Source organism: Giraffa tippelskirchi, chromosome 6, assembly GCF_054371585.1.
Source record: "Giraffa tippelskirchi isolate mGirTip1 chromosome 6, T2T-mGirTip1v1.2.pri, whole genome shotgun sequence".
Classification (NCBI taxonomy): Eukaryota; Metazoa; Chordata; class Mammalia; order Artiodactyla; family Giraffidae; genus Giraffa; species Giraffa tippelskirchi.
In genome coordinates this window covers 171,510,041-171,527,020 of record NC_137280.1, presented here as the reverse complement: position 1 = coordinate 171,527,020, position 16,980 = coordinate 171,510,041, and the positions used below count along the sequence as shown (strand labels likewise).

Genomic DNA, 16,980 nt, shown 5'->3' with positions numbered 1-16,980 from the left:
GGAGAGACTAGGGAGAGGATTATGAAATACAATGTGGTTCTCTGTATTGTATCCTGGAACAGAAAGATGACATCAATGGAAAAACTGGTAAAACCACATAAAGTCTAGAGTTTGGTTTTAAAGGAAAAAAAACAAGAAAAGACTGACAAGAAGAGAAACTATATTCTGATATCTAACTTAGGGGAGAAAGTTCTCCCTCCCTAGAAGCAGGTAATTCATATTCTCAATACAGGAATAGCAAATGGGGCAATAATGTCATCAAATCCACAAAGGAAGTCTCTACTACTATGACAATTCAAAGCAACTTGTTGGAGTCCATGTTTGTGCAAAGTATCCTTTAAATGCAGTGATTTTATGGATGTATTCGAGAACCTTATTTATAAGGTCTATAGCTTAATAATAATATTTTATTTGGATTGTCAACATTCCTTTTAACATGCAATTCCACCAGGGAATGCCCTTCATTCAATGTGAAATGGAAAACAGCAACTAAAAAGACCAGTTGTTTCATAGAATTTGTTCATGAGGAGGCCAGGGCTTAGTAGATGATGCTTTTGGTCATAACACTGAACTCAGAGAAAAAGGCTGATTCCATTGGTTCAGGACACATTACCCTTTGGAGTTAAATGACTACCTCATAGGGGGATTTGCATCTTTAAACTGACTCCTGTTATCAATAGGGATGCAAAATCACACCCAGCACCTTTTATTTATGTGGTGCTTTAATTTTAAAGCCAATAGTTCATTCCATTAACATGTGATCCTATAATAATTGAGCTACAAAAGAAAATGGCATTAGAAGAATGTACAATGTTGTAGTGGGGAAGATAAATATATAAGTAGGCTAAACACATGATTTTGGAGAAGGCGATGGCACCCCACTCCAGTACTCTTGCCTGGAAAATCCCATGGATGCTACAGTCCATGGGGTCGCTAAGAGTCGGACACGACTGAGCGACTTCACTTTCACTTTTCCCTTTCATGCACTGGAGAAGGAAATGGCAATCCACTCCAGTATTCTTGCCTGGAGAATCCTAGGGACGGCGGAGCCTGGTGAGCTGCCGTCCATGAGGTCGCACAGAGTCGGACACGACTGAAGCGACTTAGCAAACACATGATATTCTAGTAAATAATTCTAAAGAGGAAAGATGAGGATCCTACTAATTTTGTTATCTTTTGTAATTTCTTGAGATAAGTAAGGAAAACATTGCTATCTCCATCAAACAGAGGAAGAAACAGCCTCTCTGTTGAGTGAAGGGCTTTGCCTGAGGTCACGCAGCTATTGTTGGCATAGCTATCCTCTGATCCCTCAGTTGGTGCTCTGCCTACTATGTGGCACTGACCCAAAGTACAACCCAGTATTCTGGCATAGAAATCCTCTGCTTCCATAATTGCTATACAGTGGTTTCAAAGAAGATGTTAGCTGTCAAAAGCCGGCCTGTTAAGAGCTTTCTCTGATGTGAATTCAAATCACATCTTGGAGGGCACATTTCAGATGGTCTCTAAATAAGACATCCTTGGGGTTTTGCATTTTCATTAAAAAGGAACCAAAAAAAAAGTAACATAGAAAATTTGGCTCTCATTCTGTGTACATTAGAATCCTCTTGATGATTCTTGTAAAGATATATTAGAAAAATAAATTTCTTTCCATTCTCCCTTACACATGCCACAACCAGAAAGCAAATTCGGTTATAAACTATATGAAGAGAATATTATTATTTACTTGCAAAAAAGCTTCAAGTTGAATTAATGGAAATCTGAAGCTATTTACATAATATGCCTAATGTTAGTATAGTTTTAATCCCTTTAAGGAAGATTGCCAAGAGGTACAAAACTTCCAAGAAAAAAATAATGATTTAACAAAAAGTCATATATAATCTTGCATAAGCATATCATAAGAGGAATTCTTATGCATTTAAACTAATAAGCAGAATAATATTCTTTCATTTCAGTGGTACTATAAAAAGCCACCAAATTTAAAAACTTTTTAAGGACACTTTCAGGAAGGGAGCTGCTAAAAAACAAAATGCAAGTATATTGTCTTTTGCTCAGATAATCCTTTACGTTATTCAAGCTGCTGCCCTCCTTTTCTGGCCTTTTCCCTTTCTAATTCCTTAAATCTATCTTTCTCCTCCATCTAAAATCAGAGAGCAAATTAAGAGGGCATGTGGTCCCACCTTTTATGGAAATATCTATACTCCTATTTGCATGTGTTTGGACCATTATAGCTGCCCATAACAGCAGCAGAGTGACCGTTCCTCCTTGTTAGCCAGGCAGATTCTGTTCAAAGCCAAAGATTAGAACTGTGCAAATGGTAGAAAATAGCTTTTTTTTTTCTCTGAAAAATACAAGAGCGGTTTAAAGTGAATAGAAATTAGTGGATCAGTGAACTGGAAGGAAACGTTATTGCCTCTGAAATAGCCTTGCTCCCACTCAACTTTGCATAACAATATTCGGTTTGCTATTATGCAGCACAACTTCCAGCCCACTTCCCAGCTCAGATCAGGAGAAGTTCCCCCTCTCTACCGTTAGATTGGTGGGAATGAAATGCACAATGTGACTAAACATAGTTAAACCTTTCAGAGAGGGCATTTTTTCCATCTAAGTAATTATTTCTGGTATTAACAGGTGTAAAATGTCTTCTAATAAGAAACTGCAAAACAGCAAATGTGCTTTTGAAATAGCTGCATATAAATAAGACATTCTGGGAGCCTGTCTGCTTCAGTTTTATAAAGCAGATGTCTGCTGTCCTAAGCAAACAGTGCAAGTTGTTTTCAAAATATGGAGGCGAAAAGCAGTAGAGGTACCATTTACACACTCATTAGTAAGAGAGGAAATGCATCTGCATTTGCTGCTCACTAAAAAGCAAGTTTCCCTAGCAACGGGTACATCATGAAACTCTGAGACCACTTCTAAGCTATGGGAGAAATTATAGGAAAATATATAAAAAGATTTTTTATCAAATATATTTTATCTTTGCCATGGGAACATTTCCCCTAAATTTAGAAATACCTAGGGAACTTAAAACTTTATTTGCTTTAATAAGAAAAAAGATGTATATAGCATCACCCCTCCTTTGGTAAGGGTAAATCTAAGAGAAGAAAAGCCTTTCTGTATCATCACGAGAGAGAGAGAGAAAGAGAGGCAAGAAGTAAAAACAGGGAAATGTTTGGGGATAAGCTCCACAGCCATCTCAGTGTGGAGTAAGTTGGTCTTGACCTCTGACTCCATTCTTTTTTCTGTAGCTTTGCTGATTTCCTTCATTAGCCAAAGAACTGCTACAATCAAAGAATTTCTAACTGGATGATAGCAGACTCAACAGGTAGAGGCTTTAATCCCATAACTCTGTTCATAATTACTTCATTACACTCCCTACCCCACCCAGCCTTACACCAGCAGTGACATCAACAGAGCAGGTGGGCAACCCTGTGTCATTCCTCCATCTAAAAGCCCTCACTACTCAAAGAGGCGTTTAGAATTCCCTCACAGTTCATAAAAATCCAATCAGGAAGGAAAAAAAAAACCAACCTGTAAGTCTTTTGCCATGAATATTGAAATATGTCTAAAAATAAAGTGGGACATCTGAATTTGCCAACATGTCTGGATGGTTCTGACATGTGTGTGTTGTTTTGACCCACGGTCTCACGTTGGTCCTCACATCGGCACCCTAAGGTATGATTAAAGGCATGTTTCAGATGCAGGTGTTTGAAACCCGGAGATGAAGTGCTTTGGGTGATACCACATAGGAGGAACAGAAGAACTGAGACCCAAACCAAAGTCTGTCTAAATCCAAAGCCTGTGCTCTTTCTGTGCATTTCTATTCGCCCCTCCGGCAGCAGGAGGTGCATTAGTCAGCCGTTCCTTTTCTCCCATGGACTTCTCAGCAGGGGTCACAGAGTGTTGAGGCTTTCTTTTCCTTAGAGGGGGGAAAAAAACAGTTTTATTTAGAAGTGTGAATGAATGGCCTATTTTAAAGCCAGAAGATTTCACATAAAGGGGGTTTCTCCTTAAAAGTAAAAGCATCAAAAAGATACAGCAGCATCAGGATTCCCTCCCAGCAACTGACAATCAGGACTGGCTGTGCTTTCTTCAGGGCTGACTGTCTCCAGGTCACCCCAGCCGGTTACACACAGCTAAGTGCCTGGCCCCGAAGGAGCTTCTGACTTTGCCATCTCCGGGTGAGTGGTATCAAGTTAACTTACCTAACACCCACTGTGCCTTAAAACTGGGGAACGAGTGCAGGGGGAACGGCTGGGAGCTAGCTGCAAGACAGAACGGCGGGAATGGGTCTGAAGAGCACGCAGAACCTGTGAATTCATCCGGACCTGGTCACATTCTAACCAAGCGAGACAATGGGTCAAGGCATTTGGAAATAAGTCATTAAAAAAAAAAAAAAATTAAAAACCTGTCTTCGGCTGAATAACAATTTCCCTTGAATTTTAACTAAGATGATTAAAAAAAGAACAGGGGTCCAAGAATCCAAAAAGTAGAATTCTCATATTCACTCAGTTAGTAATTCCTCTTTCAATGAGTAAGGCTTGCCTGGCTTCAGGTCCCATGTCTGTACCCGGAGACTACAGGACTCCTGTGTGAGCAGCAGCCTCACAGGTACAGAGAGATGAAGCAAGACCGCATGATGGGAGACAGGTCCAAGCATAAGGAAAAGGGCAGCGGCTGATCTACCCTAGACGGTTACCTCCAGGAGGACCTGTGCTTTGGAGTTGTCAGGTTGTCCCACTTTGCCAGTGCAGCCAGAAACATGTGTGAAACTGTGTGCACATTTTGATTTGAAATGTCTGACTTTCAAAAATACAATGGACTGATTCAAAATTCTAAAACCACCACAGAAGCCAACCCTGGACAGTGAAGCAAAGTATCTCTAAGCGACACTGGCTCTCGGGCCCTCCGTTTTCGGCCTCTGGACTAAACTATTCAGCATCAGGGTTCTCTTAAGCATTTGAGGAGATGTGATCATCTTTGGGAAGAAGAGAGGGGTGTAGGTGGGTATGTTTCCACTGGAAAGGCTCAAAAAGATCAGCATTCACTGAGTGGCCCGCTGTGCCAGCCTCCTTTGAGTTTCGCGTTTTGTGAACATGAACCAAGACACGTGGGCAGACATGCTGTGCGAGCATCACTCGCGGAGACTGAGTGAGGAGCTGCTGGAGAGGAGAAAAGGGAGCGGGAGGTGGGGTTTCTCTCCAGGGGAGGAGGAGAATTACACCCGTTTCCGGGAAAGCCTAAGAGGAAGCAGGTAAGAACATTTTAAAGACATATACTATGTGACAGGTGCTTCCTCTATCTCTTTTAGTGCCTACATCTTTTAAGGCAGAGGCTGGTATCAGCCATCTTTAGAGTGGCAACAATTTACTGTGCGTTTTTCATGTACCAAGTGCAGTGTGTGCTGGGTTTACAGCAACAACAACTGACTGCGTACTGTGTGTTTTTCACGTGCCAAGTACAGTACAAAGGATCTAAGTTACATCTTATCTTACCAGCACTGTGAGATTCTCTCATGGCCAATCTACAGATGAGAAAACATAAGGCGAGAGGGACCCAGCAATGTGGCCCCAAATCCTCAGGTAATTAATTGGCAGTGAGATTCCAACTGCGGTCTCTGTCTACACAGCACTCACTCATCACACTGTTCTGCTTCTCTAAAACGTCAGGGGACTGATTCAAGACCGCACTACCAGAAAGCAATAGTAGAATGGAGATTCCATCAGAGCCTGCAGCCCTCGGGGCCTCTGGTTGCTTGTCCTACTTTCTCTCCCCCGGTAGCACCATCCCCAGAGGACGAAGGTCTTGACAACTGTCCTCCTGAACTTTTCTTGGATTCACAAACTTCTATCCTTGAGTTTTCATTTCTGGAACACAGCATACACAATCCCTGGCTCCCCCTGAGAGTAAAGCAACACTGGGCTAAGACACAGAATGTTTAATAACCCATGCTTTTCCTTCCCCAAATGAGGCAAAAATACTGGAGGGTGTGAATGACACAGCACTTAAAAACCAAACAAATGTCAAGCATCCAAAAGAGAGTGCTCGTGCATTGGGTATATTTGTCTACTCAGTTTGCCACTTGCTTCCAGCGTGAAAAAAATATTAAGACGTTATTCCGAGTACAAACAAGGTGCAAAAACAAGCCAAGTATAGAAACTGCTTCAAGCTAGGTAGATCGCACACCAGCACCAACAATGAGCACGTACTATGTGCCAGACACTATTTTAAGCCCTCTACCTGTATTATCACATTTCACCCTTACCACAGCCCAACTGTTCAGATGCACGCTATGAGATACAAAAAGGCGAAAGAGCCTGCTCCAAGTGGAGCAGTTAGTAAGTGATGGATCCAACTTTTAAGCTCAGGCCTGTGCTCCCAACTTTTTAACAGCCTCTCAAAATTGTCAAGTGACAGAAAGAAAGGTCTAATTTCGCTAGGTACACCATGATTTGTAGAATTTAAAGATTCTTCCTTTCCTTTGCTCCTTTCCCATTATCCTAAAGCACATAATTCACCTAGAGTGAATATTCAAACAGATATTCTTAGTACTTAAACCGTACCTGTAGAGATCTTTTTACTATGTGTTAATTCTCATACATTGGTAGGGACCTAATAATACAGATGCTGAAAATCACAAGAGGGTGCTTAGAACTGCACATTTAATAAACTGTTAACTTTTATGAGTTTGTGGATATACTCACAAACCAAGACAGGTGTTTATATGAGGCAGAATCGCACAGAGTCTTAATAAATGTCTGATGAATGAAGGAATGAATACTGTATCTTTTAAAATTAATTTATTTATTCGTTCAACAAATATTTATGTGGTGTTCCAGGCACTGTTGTAGGCAATGGAGATACAGCACCAAGCAAAGCAGACAAATACCTACCCTCATGGAGTTTACATTCTGATAGAAACAGAAAATAAACATGTTAGATATTTAATATGCTAAATATACAAAAAAACTGAAAGAAAAAAACAAAGCAAAGAAAGTGTACTGGGACAGTTGAAAGTAGTTTTGCAGTTTTACGTAGGTTTGCAAGGGAAGGCATCCCTGATATAAAGAATGAGTGCTTTTTAATTTTTTTAATTGAAATATAGTTGATTTACAACATTGTATTAGTTTCTGGTTTATAGCCAAGTGATTCAGATATATACATATACATATATATATACACATACATACACATATAGCTTTTCATGAGCTTCCCTGGTGGCTCAGATGGTAAAGAATCTGCCTGCAATGCAGGAGACCCAGGCACAATCCCTGGTCAGGAAGATTCCCTGGAGAAGGAAATGGCAACCCACTCCAGAATTCTTGCCTAGAAAATCCCATGGACAGAGGAGCCTGGTGGGCTACAGTCCATGGGGTCACAAAGAGTTGGACATGACTGAACGACTAACTTACTTTCATAGCTTTTCATATTCTTTTCCATTATGGCTTAGTATAGGATACTGAATATAGTCCCCTGTGCTATATAGTAGGATTTTGTTGTTTTTATATAGTTTGTATCTGCCAATCCAAAACTCTTAGTTTATCCCTCCCCTACCCCCTTTGGTAACCATAAATCTGTTTTCTATGCCTGTGAGTCTGTTTTGTAAACAAGTTCATTTGTATCATACTTTCAGATTCCATATAAAGTATTGTCATATGGTACTTTTTTCTTTCTGACTTACTTCTCTTGGTATGGAAATCTCTTAGGTCCACCCATGTTACTATAAATGGCATTAATTCATTCTTTTTTACGGCTGAGTAGTAGTCCGTTTGGTGTATACATATACCACATCTTCTAGATCCATTCATCTGGTGATGGACATTTAGGTATCTCCTGTATCATGGCTATTATAAGTAATGTTGCTATGAACATCAGGGTGCATGTATGCTTTTGAATTAGAGTTTTCTCCAGATATATGCCCAGAAGTAGGGTTGTTGGATCATATAGCAACTCTATTTTTAGTTTTCTAAGAAACGTCCATCCTATTTTCCATAGTGACTGCACCATTGTACATTCATACCAGTGGTGTAGGAGGGTTCCTTTTTCTTCACACCCTCTCCAGCCTGTTATTTGTAGACTTTTTAATGATGGCCGTTGACTGGTGTGAGGTGATGTGTCACTGTAGATTTGATTTGCATTTCTGTAATAATTAGTGATGATGAGCATCTTTTCATGTGTCTATTGGCTATCCATATGTCGTCATTGGAGAAATGTCTACTCAGCTCTTCTGCCCATTTTTTAATTGGGTTTTTTTGTTGTTGGTGGTGGTGTTGTTATTGAGTTATATGCACTTCATTTTTGGAAATTAATCCCTTGTTTGTCATATCATTTGTAAATGTTTTCTCCCAGTCTGTAGGTTGTCTTTTTGTTTTACTTATGGTTTCCTTTGCTGTGCAAAAGCTTGTAAGTTTGATTAGGATTTATTTTCGCTTCTATTTCTATTGCCTTGGGAGACTAAGAGTCAGTGCTTTTAAAATATTGACCTTGGTAAGTATTTTTAACTCACTATTAAACATTTAAATATTTAGCTCCCCTATATGTGTGATAAGGTCAGGCTAATCATATATTTGATTAATAATGCTGGTTATTTTTTATGCTATGTATGAGAGATGTGATTTTTCTAGATTCTTCCAGAATAAATTGTGGAAAATTATAAAGCATGATAGAACATAGGATAACTTACAAACCACTAAAGACAGGTCCAGCTCATTATGTTTTGCTTATTTATATCTATGTCTGATGCATCAAAACTGGATGTATCTCTAAATCAACTCTAAATAAATAAGTAAAACGCCATCTGGAGCCTCCTTGAAAATAATCCACCCTTGCAGATTCTTGCTGTCCTTGTGTGACTCCTATGGAGTCTGAGTAGCGTTTGAGGCAAAGACTCTGTAACATGGTCTGTCACCCACACACAACACTCCCTAGTGTCAGCAAAGCAAATCATGGTGCAAAGCACTCATGACCACCAAGCAGAATAAGCACTTTCGATTTTTTTTCATCTCTCTTTAAAATATGAAGACTCACTAATAAAAAAAAAAATCTAGCACTAAATCAAAATAATTTCACAATATCAAGGCCTTGAAAATGGATATTATGGAACCTGGGTTATAACTGGGGCTGTGATTATCATTTAAGATACAACCATCTGCAGCTAATTCTATAAGAATGGTGAGAAAAAGCCTTATGTACCTTCTCAGGGTTCACCAGCCTTATCAGTACTTAGTACTGTGAAATTTCCCATTGGGCCTGGCAAACATACTTAAAAGGCTTTATTTTTTTCCATTTTTATTATCATTTTATTTGTCCATAGAGAAATTTTTATCAAGCTTTCAGTCTATGAATTTGTCTTCATTTGTTCATTGCTTACTACAATATGTGTCCATTTCAAAAATAAGCATTTGAAATTATTTTGTTTTTTAAACCAGGTGGTGAAGTGATAAAGAATCTGCCTGCCAATAAAGGAGACACAAGAGATGTGGGTTTGATCCCTGGGACAGGAAGATCCCCTGGGAAAGGAAATGGCAACCCACTCCAGTATTCTTGTCTGGAAAATCCTATGGGCAGAGGAGCCTGGCAGGCTACATACAGTACACGGGATCACAAAGACTCAGACATGACTGAGCATGCACGCCTGCATGCGAGCATTAGTTAATAGTTTCTCCCTTTGTCATACATTTTAGTTTTCTTTCTGATTTTAACCTCACTTTCACACACAATATATGGTTGTGCTCTAATAACTGAAAGGTGCAACTTGGATATTTAAAGATATATCCTAAACCTAAGAATCAGACCTGTAAGCCTTCTAAATCTATTTGAATATGTATATTTACCACTTAGGACATCTAAGTTCCTAATTTATAATTTTATAAATTCTAAATTTATAATTTTTATAATAATTCATAATTGGGCACATGGAGAACTACCAAATTCATTAGCAATGAAACCATTCAAGTACTTAGCCCTCATCACTTCAGCTCTACTCAACATATTTCACTCCAGTTTCTAGTAGCTAAATGTCACAGTTCCATGCCAAACTACATCAAGGACTTTGCTGGCACCAGTGTGCCTACTTTAGAATGAGAAATACTTCAGAGTCATCAGAATTAACCATCCACTAAATTCAATTTAATAAGGCTACATCATCCTCCATGTCTCACCTTCATGCACAATTTATTATAATTTCATATGAAAAGCTAAAAGCTCTGGACACACATATGCTATCTTGTTCCTGAAAACAGCCGTTTTCATGAGCACTTTTAAGAGACTGGATAGCAATTCAGACTGTAACTGGGTACCTTCTCAGAGCATCTGACAGACTGCACGATGAAAAAGAGATTAAAGATGAAATGTCAGGGTATTCCAATTGTGAGAAGTCCCTGAATTCTCCTTCAGCCCTTCAGCCCTGACAGAATGAGAAGCCTCAAAGGAGGACTCCCAGGGTTTTTCTGAAAGGAGACACAGTCTCTGGCTCTCCTCCGGAGCACCTACCTCAGAGCTAGGGAACATGTGAACTGACTTATGTGATTTCAGAGTGAGCCTGGAAATGCATCTAGTCTGCCTATATGTCTTAACTTATTTTTTTATTACTTTCTTCTGTTTTGCAAGGAAGGAAGACAACAGACACCGTAGTGCAGATAGAAATTTAAAAATTCTTTACTTAAATAAAGTAGTGAGTGTCTGCTGCTGCTGCTACTGCTAAGTCGCTTCAGTCGTGTCCAACTCTGTGCGACCCCATAGACCGCAGCCAACCAGGCTCCGCCGTCCCTGGGATTCTCCAGGCAAGAACACTGGAGTGTCCGCTACTCCCGTATTTCTGACCTGTCCGTCCCCTACTCCCTTCTCCCCTTTGGTAACCGTAAGTTTGTTTTCTGTGTCTGCCAGATTGTTTCTGGTTTTCATACTGATACATAAAACAGATAAGCAACAAAGATTTACTCTATAGCACAGGGAATTATATCCAATACCTATCATGGAATATATTCTGCCAAAAAATAAGTAACTATGTTATATACCTGAAACTAACACAATATTGTACATCAACTCTACTTCAATAAAAAAAAAAAGGATGGAAAAGAAAAGAAACAAGCTATAAGTAAGGACTTTCAGAAAATCTATAGTGGAGACAAGAAGGATGTAACATCTTTTGTTGACCTCTAGGTAAAATGGTGTATCTCAGGTTATTTTACATTCAGGGTAATGGCTATCTTGAGACGTGCTAGTTGGAGGTAGGTGATGCAGATACAAAACTCCTACATTTAAAAAACAGAAACTCTAAGGGTGGGGAGAACTGAATCTTCTCTATGCTGACCTAGTTTATTAGGTCGGTCACTTGTTATCAACTAGATACACAGGTGTGTGCTGATCTTTTAAAAAGGGCTGTATTTTCCACTGGAAAAGCAGAGACTAACCCCAAGAGAGTCATTTTTCCAACAGTACCAGTGTGCAAACAGGTATCTACAGTGGGCAAGTCAGCGGCCACCGCACAGGCCCTAGGTGTCCAGCAGTGCTGCTGTGGTACTCGGCCTAGTCTGACACATTGAACAGCAACTCAAATCCATCACAAGATCACTTGTCAGTCCTCCTGGTTAAATGGGTCTTTATTTTTAGAGAACAATGGGAATTATAGGAAACTGGGAGGCCTTACATCACAGAACTATAAATAGTTGCTGTTAAATGCAGCCTCAATGTTTTTGTTTTTCAATTTCAAAATGAAGTTGATGTTTGAGAGGGGTTATTCTTCATCTGCCGAACAGTTTGTGATGTCATCTCATCTAGGTGATTAAGGACCTATTTAGTTTTTCAATCAGACAAATCACTAGCTCTCAACGGGAATTTTAATCAGAAAGATTGCTGTGCTGAGATTGTCCCCAGCAGAACAGAATGCTACTGACCTTTCCTTCACGGGAAATTTAAATTTGTATCATTTGGCTGGTTAGGATTTCTGCCATTTCCCTGTGGATCAAGATTAGGGATGAACTTTCAGGTTCAGTCATACATTAAAAACACAAACACATAAGCTGTGAAAAGCCAGAAGCAGAATGATGTCTTTCCCCTGATGCAAAGGTCACTGTTGTTATTTCTCATTCATTTCAGCTGACCACAGACTTCTACACTTACTGCCCCCAATTAGGGAACTCAAAGTGGAAAATGATCATACTTATGGGCCTTCAGCATATTTACTGCATTAAGATTATCTGCTATATTTAACTTGGCTCTCTCATTTGTATGTTAAAGGAAAAGTTTTTTCCCTTGTGATAAACTAAACCTAACAAGACATTTTTTTAAAGTGTGTAAATGAGGTTATATTTATTAAAAGGATTCTGTTTTGGTCTAGAAAGTTCCTGCCTCAGATCATCAAGGGAAAAAGAAAAAAATATTAAGTAAATATTCTCTAGAGAAACCTGCTCCTCTCAGTATAAGCAATTTTAGGGTACAAACTCATAAAATTGTCATGACATCAAATTATTAATTAAGTAGTTTAGGAAATCACACAGAAAACAGATCCTTGATCCCAAAAGGGTCAATAAAAAGTAACTTAGGAAAGCTAGTTACCATGATCTCCAGTTTTAAATTTTCAACAGCTTTCATATTTCCAAAAGTGAATTCATAGGTATATAATTATGAAATACTGCAATCTCTTAGGATCCTATAAAACACTAATTAATGATTTAGGACTAACAGAAAAAAGGTTAAAAGGTTTTACCCTAGAATTATACTAAAAATGAAGCAGATTTAATAACCAAAAATAGGACCGAGGACCAAAGCTTTATTATACCTTATTTAAAATGTTGTTTGAAACCAAGATAGCTTACATTTATTTCTACCTCAAGCTTACATTTATTTCTACCTCAAACTGAGCCTCTAGATAAATGTTCAACTTAAATCTGTTTATCTACACTACAGTGATTCCAACAGGACATGCATTTAATTATCACTACATACCAGAAAACATTAAGAATATACTTAAGAAGTTTAACCCATTATAACTAACCTACAAGTCTATACTAGAGGTAGCAATTTAGATATGCCTTTTTAAAGTTTATCTAAAAATTATGTAATTCCATTAATTTTGCAATTTTAATAAAAGATGCTTTGTGGTTTAGTCATGGAAGGACAGGGGTTTTATGTTTTTTCTTAAAAGAAATTTAAATCAGTGAGCTAGAAACTGTTTCATCTTAATAAAAAGATTTGATCATGCATTGTTTTTATAAATTGACTTCACTATTAAAATAAAGCACACAAATTAGAAAGAGGAAAGTCATTTCAGCAATCAGCTAGGATCAAATGCACGACTTCTTGATATACTTCCTAGGAAACCAATTCAGATTTGACATCAGCCATATCACTTTTATTGTACAACAACATATATGAAAGATACCTTGAGAGAATAATTTTTGCTTCATAACAGTAGAAAATGCCCCAAACTGTTTTTAAACCTAGTTTTTCATGGTCTGTGACATGTCATGGCATTTTTTTTAATTATAAAAAATACAAGAAAATTAATAAAAGTCAATAAAAATGAATGACACAAACATCCTTAATTACATTCCAAAGGCAAATAGATGTCTGTCTGTAAGTAAGCTGGGAAAAAAAAAGAGTAACTACTGCACCATGCACTGTGCTAAGTGATTACATGTTAACCTGGTTCATATCCTCCACAATAAATTTTTAAAAACTGAGTCTCGAAGACAGTACGTCAAGGTCATACAGCTGCAAGTGTCAGAACCAGGATTCATTCAGCTCAGAATTCAAATCCAAGTTTTATCTTATTTCAACCCCCATGTTCTTTCCATTGCATATTCTGCTGTTTGGTTTCAAATTGATCTGGCTTCTTACAGGCAGGCAGCTTTCAAGGCAATGACGGACCTTAGCAGCACTGGACAGCTAAACTGCAAGCAGAACCAAGATGACTGCTTCCCCAAGTTCACCTTGCTCTTTCCCTGGGGGTTTCCTCCCACTGCCCTACCGTGGAATTCTGGGTAGGACACTCTGGCCCCTCTCTAAGCGATTACAAGAAGTGCCAAGCTACAGTGCATGCAAAGAGATTTTAAAGTCATTCTAGCATAATTATCCTAATCAACAAAAACCAACTACAGCTCAAACTGGAGAAGAAAAGCTTGTGTGGGAGTTAAATAAATTACAGCAGTAAGGTCAGGCTTTTATAAGGCGTTCTAGATTCTATCACCTTGCTCTAATTCTTGCATATTTCAGCAGTCACTTTTTTTGTGTGTGACTGCTGAAATAACAAGTCATTTAAAAAAATCCCAAGATGGTTACAAAAGTACTGTTAACACACACTGTGCATCCGCATATAGCCCACAGCACTGAGGACATTGGAATAAACTTGGAACTCTGCAATTGAAAAGTTATTTTTAAATCTAAACCAGGTGATAATTTAAAAAAAGGGGGGGAAGGGGTAAGTGTAACTGAAGCAACTTAGATTTTTTTTCTGTTTCCATATTGTTTGCCTTGCTCCTTTCATTTCTGACACTATCAGTGTCATATGGGTTTGAACAAATCTAGAGCAATTATTCAGAAACCCTCACATAGGCTCACTTGAACATTCTAAGGCCTTTTATTCACATTATTTCCTCAAACATTAACTGAAATTATTTACTTGCAAAGATTCTCTCTTTTCAGAAAAATAATTTCAAAGATTCTTGAATAGTGCTATTCAAGAACAGCACAAGAATAGCACATCAATAACAGCACATAACTATTATCAAGTTGTTGCACCAATGATAAAACTACAATGACAATCCAAGTCTGTGATACCTTTGGTTATATGTACACAAAACAAAGAGAATGAACTATTTAACTAAAAGAAAACTCATATTCTGAACATGAACTGTTATCCTTAAGAGCTACCTCGTACCTGATTTGGTTCAGAGTCACAACACTGTGTGCACACAGTAGATTCTCAGTACATAACTTGCATAAACCTAACCTAGGAAATGGCCAGAGTAAATAAATGTACTAACCCTATAACAGTAACTGATTTCAAAACAAAACACTGATAGAGTGAGTATGAAGCATGGCAAGTATGAGGCAGACATTGAGAAAGGGCAACAAAATTTCCCAAGTACACTGAATGCAGACTGTGAATGGGGAGTTATTCATTAACCAGCCCACATAAAGAGGCTTGTTAGTACAAATTTTTGTGGCGCAATCAACTGCACAGAAGGTTTTTATAAACTCTGATTGTGTATCTAAATTTGTATGAATGGAATACTGCTTTGAAAAGCCTTTAGGTACAAAATGTTTTGAGAATTTCTATAATTTCTAAAAGGTCCAATCACACACTCAGCAGAACCCTCTTCCACAGCCAAATTTCCCATTGCCTCAGCTGTTTTTATTAAAACTAGCAGCTTCAAAGGAATAGTGAATGCAGACTTAAGCTAAACAGGCTATTTTGCCTTTTCCATTTGCAATCAAGTCAAATTTGATTGTTAAATTTTTTTGCCAGTTTTCCCATTTTTCACATATATCACAAACTCTCAAACGTAAGAATTAATATCATTTTGGGGGCTTCCCAGGTGGTGCAGTGGTAAAGAATCCGCCTGCTAGAGCTGCAGAAGATGCAGGCTTGATCCCTGGGTCAGAAAGATCCTCTGGGGAAGGGAATGGCAACCTGCTCCAGCATCCTTGTCTGGAAAATTCCATGGACAGAGGAGCCTAGCAGGCTGCAGTCCATGGGGTAGCAAAAAGTCAGACACGACTGAGCACAACAATATCATTTTGAAGCTTCATCAGAGAATGAAGAATTCTACAGCTGTGCATAAAAAAAGACAAATTTGCTTTTACTTCACAAAGTATGAAAAAGTAAACTGCACCAGTCGTAATAGATTTTTGGACAAAATATCAAAAGATGGCTAATATGTTTCTATAGGAAAAATGAAGATAAGCTGAATTCTCAACAGTTCGTGTCAGTTTGCACAGGGGCTAGATGACAAATAAGGGCGTTGGTTTGCAACTCAGGAAAACTTCAGCAGAAATAATTGAAAATTTCCCCTCTGGGTTCTCAGCTGTCTTAGGCAAAGAAAAACAACCCTAAAGAACAGAAATACACACTAGAAACAGGAAAGGGCGTTGAAATGACAGCCAGACAAGTCTAATGGCGAGATATAAACATGCAGGTATGGTACATGCAAATATTTCCTTCCTCATAAGGAGAGTAAAGAAACAACGAAAATGGATCTCCTTTCTTATTAAGTAAAAGTAACATGTATGCCTTACAGGAGGTTAATTGGACTGTCTGTAGCTAACTACAGCAAAGTTAACTGCAGCAATTACAGTAATCCCACTTATCCAAGACTATATTTCAAGACCCGCTGTGAATGCCTGAAACCTTGGACAGTACCAGACCCTATACGTACCCTGTTTTTTCCTATACATGATCACCTACGAGAAAGTTTAATTTACAGATTAGACACAGAAAGAGATGAACAATAATAACTACTACTGATAATAAAAAAGAACAATTGTAACAACATACCCTAACAAAAGCTATGTGAGTGAAGTCTCTCTCAAAATAGCTTACTGTGCAAATTCAATGCCTTTCCATCTTAACTGAGCACTTATCACGCAATCACGACCATAACTTCTGCAGTTTGCAGTGTGACAGCATAGCCAGCAAGTTTCCTTTTCCTTATAATTTCACTGGTAGACGATATGCTCTTCCGTAGATCTTAACTCACCTCAGTGTATGAGTTTTTTTTAAGTCAAGAACTTTAACCGTTTCACTTGAAGGCAGCATTTTACAGCTTCTTTTTGGCATGACTGAATCGCCAGCATCATTACTTTTGCATGTTGGGGACATTACGAAGTACAACAAATTAGGTGAACGTAAGGACAACAACGCCTCCCGCCCGTTCGCGCAGGGAGCCAAGATGGCGGCTGTGTGACTAACCCGCGGGACGCTAGCGAGACCTCGCGAGAGCTCGTCACGCTACTCAGGACAGCTGTGCCACTTTAAGCGCA

At 38.6% G+C, this 16,980-nt stretch overlaps 1 long non-coding RNA gene across 1 annotated transcript in view; it reads right to left on the bottom strand.

The window, feature by feature from the left end:
- Window positions 1-16,902, bottom strand: part of LOC145511091 (uncharacterized) — a 277,792-nt gene extending 260,890 nt beyond the window's left edge. The window contains exon 1 of the long non-coding RNA XR_014057493.1: window positions 16,698-16,902. This is a non-coding gene — a long non-coding RNA (uncharacterized LOC145511091). The remainder of the gene's footprint in view (window positions 1-16,697) is intronic.
- Window positions 16,903-16,980: the final 78 nt, after the last annotated feature.